Source organism: Paramisgurnus dabryanus, chromosome 3 (assembly GCF_030506205.2).
Source record: "Paramisgurnus dabryanus chromosome 3, PD_genome_1.1, whole genome shotgun sequence".
NCBI classification, from domain to species: Eukaryota; Metazoa; Chordata; class Actinopteri; order Cypriniformes; family Cobitidae; genus Paramisgurnus; species Paramisgurnus dabryanus.
In genome coordinates, this window is record NC_133339.1 from 37,261,937 (window position 1) to 37,273,325 (window position 11,389).

Consider the following 11,389-nt stretch of genomic DNA (forward strand, 5'->3'; position numbering starts at 1 on the left):
TAATCTTTGTACAGCATGTCGTGATTGTGTTAGCATTTAGCCTAGCCCCATTCATTCATTCAGAATCCAAACAGGGATCAATTTAGAAGCCACCCAACACTTCCATGTTTTCCCTATTTAAAGACTGTTACATGAGTAGTTACATGAGTAAGTATGGTGGCACAAAATAAAATGTATGCGATTTTTTAAGCAGATAAAAATGAGAACTATATTGTACTGTATGGTGGTAGAGCACTTAGTTTGCAGCACTTCCATCTCGGGCGCAATAATATTGACAGAGGTTTAAGTGAGAGGGGGAGAAGTCAGGATTGCTGACTGTGCGCCGAGAGCGAAGTGCTATAAAAATGCTATAAAACCTGCATTACAAGGAATTAGAAAATGTATATTACACACAGTGTTGGGGGTAAAGCATTGCAAGTAACGTGCATTACGTAATAATATTACTTTTCTGAAGGAACGAGTAAAGTAATGCATTCCTTTATAAATGTACACATTAATGTTTGAGTTACTTTTTTTAAGTTACTTTTCAGTTTAATTAATAAGAAGTAAAAAAAATTATGTACTGCATTAAACTGAACGTATTAACGTAGTATTACACACTCTATGCGTGAACAGTTTCAGTCAGAAACGGTGATGGCAGACCAGAGCTTAACATTTTTGCGATGAAAATATGCATTTTCTGAATGCAGAACTACTCAAGTCATAAAAACACCTGCAAAGTAAGAAAAAGTAACGCAAAAGTAACTTAAAAGTGACATACCTGTAAGCATTACTTTCCATGAAAAGTAACTATGCAATTAGTTACTTTTTTGGGGAGTAACTTAATATTGTACTGCATTACTTTCAAAAGTAGCTTTCCCCAACACATTTATTTAACATTCAAATTAGAAAATGTTAAAGTTTTAATATGTTTCAAGGAGTGTAAATGTTTTCCAAACCCACTCAGGTCAAACTTTTTTTTTCCATTCAGAAAACTGCATGCATGCATCTTCATATATTAATAATATATTTGTTTAGTCCACTGTTATGAGGAGTCTCGATTATTCATAAACTGGTTCAAAGTTTGCCAAAGATCATTTATTTTTGGAGCTGCGGTGTTAATTTGGAATCTTAACTGTGTTTTTGAATGCACCATCTGCTACCTAAGAAATCTAGCTTATTTGCGTTTGATGTTAGTCCGAGCCACGGAAAGCTTCATTCAGTCGTCTGTCAAGGGAATCGTGGCTCCTTCTCTTTGGATCCTTTAAAGATTGCTGTAAATAATTCAGTCATTCCCCAGGGACCCGCCTAGTAAAGTTTGTTTAGAAAAAACAAAACTCTGCACAACTGTGTCGGAGGGCACAGCTGGCAGCTTCTGATCAGACCGTCACGTTGAAAGGAACCGTGACTCTGTCACTTCTGAAAGAATGGCAATTGTGAAGCAATAAAACATCACGCTCAATTAAACATGTCAATACTTCACTTTTCTTCTTGCCCAGACGGTTTTAGACGCGTCTGTATATCTCGAATGAATAGACGCGGTAGGATTTATGGATTCTGGCTGCTGTGTGGCCCACTGAAAAGGTCACCTGACAGATAAAGCCAAATCTTAAACATGTTTTGAATCACTGTTGAATCAGGCACAGTCTGAGCGTCCCGAAATCACTGTAGCCTATAGTAATTCTTCACGTCATTTTAAAGTATCTTTTAACATTTCAACCTTTACTTAAATGCATTACATAGGTTTGTGCAAATATTAAAACATCTCTTTATAGTGCATAAATAACTTACCCCTGTGGTAAAAAAACAAGTTTTTATTGTTGTTTATATATTCATGTGGTGTTTTTAATATGCTTTACGACCTACCATGTGCATGCATTGATACTTCATAGAGCAGATCGAATGAACAAAAAAAAATCAAGATGTTCACAGTAGTCAATGACTTACATACCATGTAAGCACATATTAGCAGATCACAGAATATGCCAATTAGTTTAAAGCAAAATGTCCTTTTGCTTTCATTTCAATTTTTAGTAGCCATAAAATGCACATTTGTACGCACACAACACCCATCCCACACTTTTCATCTATGAGTCTTGTAGACAAAAATTCTTAGAGTCTACGCGTGGCGATAGTATGGAAAGAGGTGAGCCCCTCACTCCCCCAACCTTCTGGCAGATACAACCGATCTCTGTCTTTGGCCATGTGGAGTGTGAAGTGAGCCCTTGATCACTTTCTGCTTGATAGAAAATAGCACCACGTTTGTGTGACGCTCCCTTGTGAGGAGAAACCAGTGGATAAGATAAATAATACGATTTCAAGACATCCCACGGATGAGTATTTTAAGTGAAAAATATGTGTGAAGTGATCATTGGGATTCTCGGTTTGCATCATCAGTGACTGCATCATCGTCATGTGGTGGAATCAGTCTAACAATTTAAGAGCCTTTTAGTCCTTTTCTTATTTGAAAAGATTTGATGAACGTTATAGCAGCACTTTTTATTTTCAACTTATTGAAAGTTATTAACTTATTAAAGATGTTTCAACTTTGAATACTTCCAATTTCTATACAAAGTAAAAAGTAAGTAAAGCTGCTTTGAAACAAATGTAAAAAGCGCTATATAAATAAAATTGAATTAAATAATTTCGGAGAGACCACTTCAAAGGCCCTCCAAAGTCTGTCCTCTTTCAAACACATGAACTTCATAGTCTTTATTTTACCACCTTTTCTAGTGGCATGTTTTGTCAGTTCAGAAGGAATGTGAAGGCTGTTCGCTTTCCATTCTCTGTTGGTCTGCCAGGTGTAATGGGACATGCAGGTTTTCAGGCCTGCAAAACAAAACCAACCCAATGGCCAATCAAAACAAGCCTAATGATCTTTGTTAGCAATGTTGTGTTTAACTGGGTATCGCCCCTGGCCAATCTCTTCCATTAAAAAGAGGTGCAGAAATCCAGAGTATCAAACAGAACTTTAATCCAGTATGTAATATTGTGATGTTGATGAGTGTTTTAGTTTTCTATACAAAATACAGAAATAAACATATATAAATGTCAGGCAATTACACTCCTTATAAATAAAGAGGTGATATAAATGTACAATGAATACAAATATAACCTTAGTCATGCTGTTATGAATCAAAATTAAGTTGCAGTCTAAATAATCATTACTGACCTAATTAAAGAGCACAAAATGGCGGACAAACGCCCATTATATGTACCAGTAAAGATAGCAAATTAAATAAACAAGTCAAACAGTCCTTTAAATATCTACCAAAACAGATTAATGTAGTTTTAGTGTAAGATACAATGATATTCGTTTTACAAATAAACTGTATCAATATCACGACTGAATAAAGATCGCTATGGTAAACTGCTGCGTCATGCATCGATTTAAATGAACACAAACTTAACAAGAAACTCTGCTATAAACATTCACGAGCATTATAGCAATTCAATCATTGATTATTATTGTTACTTACTTGGTCAATAACTCAAAACAGTGTTCAAATAACCAACAATCACAACGGGATGCTTGGCACATATTCAACGCGTGCTTGCAGCAGAACTGAATGACCTAAATCTTTTATCAAGTATATAATGCGTCCTTCTGACCTATGACATCGCAATACTGCCACCTACTGGTAAAGGCATGTAATATAGGAAACTTTGTACAGCCGCCCCACAAATATACTTGTTATATTTGTAATTAAACAAAGGGCTCAATCATTTCTTTACGATTTGTCACCATCATTACTCAGTTCAGGTAATACCACCAATTTGGCGACTGGGCGTGTGTAAGTACGCCCTTTAATGTCCACTTCTGCAGAACGTACATTACCATCATCACTGACAATGATTTTATTTACACGTCCTATAGGCCACAATGCTCTGGGTAGTTGCGGGTCTACAACCATAACTACTTGCCCTGTTGCAAGGTTAGGAGTAGGACTTTGCCATTTGCTACGTGTCTGCAAACTAGGTAGATATCTCCTTATGAACTGTCTCCAAAAATGATCAGATATCACTTGACTGTGCCGGTAATGCCGGCGTCCCAACAGTTCACTTGGTCCGTATACTGCCTGTGGAAGGGACGCGTCTCGCCGCCCCATGAGCAGCAAGTTAGGAGTGATGGGATCAGGGTCAGATACATCTGAAGATGCATATCCAAGAGGTTTCGAGTTCATAATGCCCTCAACTTCGATGAGTACTGTTCTTAATACTTCTTCAGGAAGTATCAAATCCTTAAGAACTACTTGGAGAGAAGCTTTGATGGATTTTATCTCCCTTTCCCATGTCCCACCAAAGTGAGGAGCAAGTGGTGGATTGAACTTGAAATTAATATTTTGCTTTGCTAGTTGTTCTTGCAATGCAGGCTCTAGATCGGCAAATGCCTCATGTAGTTCTCTCTTTCCTCCCCGAAAGTTAGTACCCTGATCACAAAGGAGTTCATAAGGTTTCCCTCGCCTTGCCACAAATCGTCGGAGTGCTAATAAGAAGGAGTCAGTATCCATACTACAAAGAAGGTCCAAATGTACACATCTCGTAGTTAGGCACTTGAAAACGAGTCCCCATCGTTTTTCATGTCGTCTCCCAATCTTCACATTGTATGGACCAAAACAGTCCACGCCAGTTGACCAGAAGGGGGGTTTGAACAGACGTAATCGTGCAGTAGGCAGATCAGCCATTTTAGGCACAGTGGGCTTGTTGCGCCATTTGACACAGTCTACACAACTGCGTTGGTGTTTCTTGACAGCCTGTCTTCCTCTTAGAATCCAGTAGGTCCTTCTTAATTCAGAAAATACCCTATCAGGACCAGCATGAAGAAGGCGATTGTCAAAGTCCTTGATTATTAGTTTTGTGACTGGATGACTGGGTTCAAGTACCATAGGGTGGATTTCATCCTCCTCTAGTATCTCCGCTTTACGAAGCCGGCCACCAACACGAATTACACCAAGGGACTGATCATAAACTGGAGACAGGGGTCTCAGGCGACTGTTGGTAGAGACTAGTTTGTGATTTTGAAGGGCTTTGAGTTCGTCAGGAAAACTATCTGCTTGAACTATACGCAAGAGGGCAGTTTCAGTCTTTATGCGTGCTTCTGCGGACATGGATGGTGCAGCTACTCCATAAATGTGCTGGTACATAGCATCAACTAACTCATCCCAAGTTTCATACTTTGTTAGATCAAATTTTGGATCATCACTAACGGAGAGGTTACCACAGAAGGTAGTCTTACGTAACTCCTCTTTTCCTGCCAAGTTAAGTGAAGGGCAAATGGGCCACTGATTTGGAGGTTGAAGCAAGAAAGGAGGACCATCTCTCCAACGGCAGGGAACAGACAACTCCAACAATGTCCTTCCTCTCGTTATGTCATCTGCTGGATTATTGTTAGAATCAACGTATCTCCAGTTCTCAGCTGCTACAAGATCTTGAATCTCTGAGATTCGGGTGCCTACAAAGACTTTATACTGACAGGACTCTGATTTTATCCAACTCAGTACTATTGTGGAGTCTGACCACATGGTTGTTTGCTTGAGATGAATGTTGAGTTCTGTGTGCAGTACTTTGGCTAGTTGAGCTCCCGTCAATGCAGCACAAAGTTCTAAACGAGGCATAGATAACTGTTTCTTTGGGGCAACTCTGGACCTGGCCATTACGAAAGACACATGTATATGACTCTGCTCATCCTCTAAACGAAGGTATGCTACAGACCCGTATGCCCTTTCTGATGCATCACAAAAGATGTGAAGATCAGCAACAATGGATGGTGAGTCAGCACATATGGGAAAATAACATCTTGGCAGAGATATTTTCTGTAGAGTGGGCAGTTCGTTTTGCCATGTTTGCCATACTGAGAGAAGACCATCCTCAATAGGATTATCCCATCCTCTATCCTTTTTCCAAAGAGACTGAATGAGAACTTTGGCACGAGTCATATATGGAATAAGGAACCCAAGAGGGTCGTATTGGCTTGCCAGTGTTTTGTACACATTTCTCATGGTGGGTTTCATGTCAGGCAGGGTTCGGTGTTTATAACCAATAGTGTCAGAGAGACAATGCCACTTCAGCCCTAATGTAGATTCTTGGGGGTCATCTTTGTCATCCATTAGCCAAAGTTCACACTCAGGTGATCTTGCTTCAGTTGGAAGATGAGCTATAACATCTGGGTCGTTGCTCGCCCATTGCCGTATCTCGAAGCCTCCAGTAGCGAGTAAATTCCTGAGCTTACTGATGAATTCTTTGGCTTGGTTTGGAGAATGGAATGACTGCAAACAATTGTCTACATAGAAAGAGTGTAGTATGGACTCCATCACATCCTCATTGCCAGTTAAATGATCTCGAACGTACCGCTGGAGAGCATAGACAGCACAGCACGGGCTGCAAGTTGTTCCGAAGGGTAAAACTCTCCATTCATATATGTCTGGGCTGCGCTCTCTTTCCATGTTTCTCCACACGAAACGAAGCAGGGGTTGGTCTTCAGGTAGAAGTCTCACCTGATGAAACATGGCTTTAATGTCTCCACTAATAGCTACTGCATGTTCTCTGAATCGTAGGAGTACACCAAGTAATGAAGGCCCAAGGGTAGGTCCTGGTAGCAGGTTGTTATTCAGACATTCTTGCTGATATTGATACGAGCAATTAAAAACAACTCTGGCCTTTCCATTGTGATATACCATGTGATGTGGTATATACCACGACTCAGAGGATTGGTTGGCATAATCGGTAGAGATTTTTACAGCGTAACCAGCCTTCTCTAGTTTATCAATTTCAGCATTGTATAGTGTCGCTTTCTCAGGATCACAACTCAGCCTGCGTTCCGTAGATCTGAGGAGAGACATCACAGCAGTCGGAGGAGCCTGGAGAGGTACAGCATTCTTGCGGCGGAGAAGAGGTGTAGCATACCGCTCTACTCCATCCACCAAAATTGGTAATGTTTTCTCTTCCAGAATTTCCAGAGCCATTTGGTCCTGTTTAGAACGAGTCACATCCTTGGTATTCTGAAATGGTAATGTGTCAAGCTGCCAGAGTTTCTCAATGTGCTGACGCAGAGTTTGAGCAGGAGAAAGAAACGTGGTGTGCAGACAAGAACTTGGACTTATTGGATGGTTTAGGAAGCTAGTAGGACCTTGAACTGTCCATCCTAACATTGTATGGGCAGCAACAGGAGTCCCTGATGGACCCAAACGAACAGGGCTGATAGGAGTTATCAGATGCGGATGATCAGATCCGATAAGAACCATGGGCTGGACTTTACTGAAAGTATTCAATGGGATTCCTTTCAGATGGTCATACCTTTGTTGTAGGGTATATGCTGGGCATGACTGTTGAGCCAGGTTAAACTCACTTGCTGTAAAAGCATGTAGTATCTGGTGTTTCAGCCTTGGGTTGGAGATAGCAGACACTTCAAATGAAACAGCAGTCCCTTTTAGTTGCACAATGTCCTGTCTAATTGTTCTTAGTGTCAAGATCTCATCTGTACCGTTCAGACCGAGATGCTTAGCAGCTGCTTCCAGTAAGATTGTCCTCTCGGATCCATCATCCAATACTGCATATGTGTTAAGTGTTATCTTGCCATTTCGTAGCTGAACAGGTACTACCTTTAGCATGACCTTTCCTGAATGGCTGACTTTATCCATGTAGATGTTACGGGAGGATGTACTAAGTGTGAGAACACTGGGGGTTTCTGCTGTTGCAATCTCATGTAGAACATCAAGATGTTGCCCGCCACAAGCAGAGCAAGGTTTCTTAAGTGTGCACTTTTCAGGTTTGTGCCCGCGACCACACCGCCAACACCTTTCCTTCTCCTTTATCCAGTTTGTCTTTTCTGATCGGTTCAATTTAGCAAATTCAGTACAAGCATTCAGATAATGGTCCTGATTACTACAGTAAGGACAAAATGGCTTGAATCGCTCCCTTCTTTTCGTGGTTACTGGAACTGTAGGGCCAGGAGGTGTGAGAGAAGGGTTTGATGCATCACTAGTTTCGTGCTTGTTTCCAAGAAGAATAGTGGTGGTCTTGAATCTTTGAGGCTTTGGCTGTCTTATTTCTCGGCGTGTGGGCTCTACATGTGTTGTCTCTGAAACTCTACGAGAAATCTGGATAGCTTGAGATTTCTTATCTAGCCATTGAGCTAAGTGACACAGTGTGTAGGTACGAGTAGTACCACTTAGTAGAATTCCCTGAGCAAGACAATGTTCAATAAATGAGTCTCTGTAATTAACAGGCAACTTAGTGAGTAAAGTGTCCACATGAGACCCACTCTGTAGTTCAGCTCTAGCAGGGCCATCTAGTGTGCTTAACATACCGACTAAAGTGTTCACTGCAGCGGCAAAATCTTCAAACCCTTGAGCGTCACCTGGTTTAATGTTTGAAGCATTAAGTATCTCCTTAAGTTCACTTTGAACCAACAGTCTGGGTTGACCATAACGTTGCTGCAAGGCTTGCATTGCATAGGTGTATGGCATTGGACTGTTAACAAATCGTTTTGCAACCTGATAGGCCGTCGGAAATTTAAGATGATCCAAAAGAACATGGTATTTGTAATCTTCAGTTAAATGATGGTGTGGACCAAGTATGCTATCAAGGCCCTTTCTCAGTATGAGAAAATCACTTTCTTTCCCTGAAGTGAAAGGCAACAGCCTAGGTTTTGGTATGCCATAAGAAGCAGCGATGGCCATCTCCATTAGACCTGGTGCTACATAATGGTTTGTGTAGTTAGTAGGTATAGCTGCTTGCATGGGAGGTGGATAGCTAGCAGCTTGAGCTGAAGCATAAGGAGGAAGAAAATGAGAAGAATAGTTTGGTTGCGATGGGGCAAAAGAAGTCTGAGGTGGAGGAGAGTAATAAGTACTTTGAGTCATGGGATGACTTTGAGAGCCTGGCATCTGTACAGTTTGTTGCATATGCTGTACGGGAGGTTGCAGAGTAGCTGGAACTGCCGATGGCCAAAGTAATGATTGTGTTGCATGTAACTGTGATTGCAGTTGAGTTACACCCTGAGATGGCAGCTGAGGCACTGATTGTGACCGGGAAATTTGCCGCGGCAGCACAGTGTGTGCAAGCTGGTTGGGTGGTAAGGCACTAGGAATCACCGAGTTTTGAGCAGTCTTTGCATGTACAGCAGGCTGAAGCAGATAAGATGGCTCATTATGTTTCATTTCTACATCAGGATTCAGGCGATGCACAACTGAAACTGGTGATTGAGTAAGTTCACCTTTAAGATGACTAGCTGGGTGAAAAGGCAACGGAGAGGGACTCTCATAGTGCATAGGAGGACTCTTTGTACATGAAATACGTCTCACACTGTCCATCTCTATTTGCAAGTCTCTCATATCATCAGCCAGTTTCCTCCACCGTGTCTCTAGATGCTGCAATCCTAATTCACTTTCACTGTGGACAGCTATTGCTGGTGTGGAGGATGCACGCATTACTTGATATGGAATATGATGCTCTGTTCTACCTTGACTGGATTCCATCATTTCAGGAGGGATGTTCTGTTGAGGTAGATGGCTGTACACAAAGTCCTCCAGATAGGCTGGTACCCTCCGTGTGCGGGCTGGCCGAGGACTGAGTGGTTGCTGACCATCATAGTAGTCTCTAGATGTTGCCATGACGCAGTTGGCGATCCGGCTCGAAGGACCATTTGTTAGCAATGTTGTGTTTAACTGGGTATCGCCCCTGGCCAATCTCTTCCATTAAAAAGAGGTGCAGAAATCCAGAGTATCAAACAGAACTTTAATCCAGTATGTAATATTGTGATGTTGATGAGTGTTTTAGTTTTCTATACAAAATACAGAAATAAACATATATAAATGTCAGGCAATTACACTCCTTATAAATAAAGAGGTGATATAAATGTACAATGAATACAAATATAACCTTAGTCATGCTGTTATGAATCAAAATTAAGTTGCAGTCTAAATAATCATTACTGACCTAATTAAAGAGCACAAAATGGCGGACAAACGCCCATTATATGTACCAGTAAAGATAGCAAATTAAATAAACAAGTCAAACAGTCCTTTAAATATCTACCAAAACAGATTAATGTAGTTTTAGTGTAAGATACAATGATATTCGTTTTACAAATAAACTGTATCAATATCACGACTGAATAAAGATCGCTATGGTAAACTGCTGCGTCATGCATCGATTTAAATGAACACAAACTTAACAAGAAACTCTGCTATAAACATTCACGAGCATTATAGCAATTCAATCATTGATTATTATTGTTACTTACTTGGTCAATAACTCAAAACAGTGTTCAAATAACCAACAATCACAACGGGATGCTTGGCACATATTCAACGCGTGCTTGCAGCAGAACTGAATGACCTAAATCTTTTATCAAGTATATAATGCGTCCTTCTGACCTATGACATCGCAATACTGCCACCTACTGGTAAAGGCATGTAATATAGGAAACTTTGTACAATCTTAGCTCAAATATCATAACATTGCTTTCATAAATAAAATAATTTTACAGTGTTGTATTACTCGAGACTCAGTCTTGGATATTTTAATAGTCTTGGTCTTGTCATGGACTCGTGAGCATTTTGACTCGGTCTCGACTCGTACTCGAATACATTTGGAATCGGAATACATTTATTCTCGAGTCCACATGAGTCCCTTTTAAAATATATATTACTGTTTCTTTAAACTGATGTAGGATTGACACGAACAGTGATTGATTTTTTGTGCGCATCAGACTGGTGCGAGGTCAGATGGTCAGACCTAAGGAACTGCCATGACTTTTACCCTATGCTTTTACCTCATGGTACTGCAATAAAACGCACCGGTCCAGTGAGATTTAAGCATTAGGTAAGCTGCTGCTGCCCAAAATGATAAGACGGTGGCACTAAAACACATACTGTAAAAAACTCCTGTAGAAATTACAGTGTTACTGGCTATTATTGGCAACTAGCTTCCAGTAACTTACTGTAGATTTTACATTTATGTTATTTACTGGCAACAGTTTGTTAAAAGTTAAATGAACATGAAACATTTTCAATCTGTTTTGCAATGTTTTACAGTGCACAGTGGCACTACACATAATTCCAGCAGTAAACGAGTCTGCCTAATATTGTACATTTAGTCTACACTCTAAAAAAATAATCCGTTAAAAAATTGATAATGTCCTGGCAGAAAATTACCGGCAATTTTCCGTTATGTGTACAGACATTTCTGTTTATTAAAAAACTGAACATTCCGTAGATTTATAGAACACTGTCCGTAGATTTACAGAACATTGTCCGTAGCTTTTAGGGACTCTTCAATCCGCCTATGAAATGCAACAATGGTGACAATCAACAACAATAATAGTTGGAATAGTTGAACACTTGTATCTTGTTCTGACAGCCTTTGTTTAGAAGTTAAACATCATCCATGTTAGAAAAGAACTCTGCAA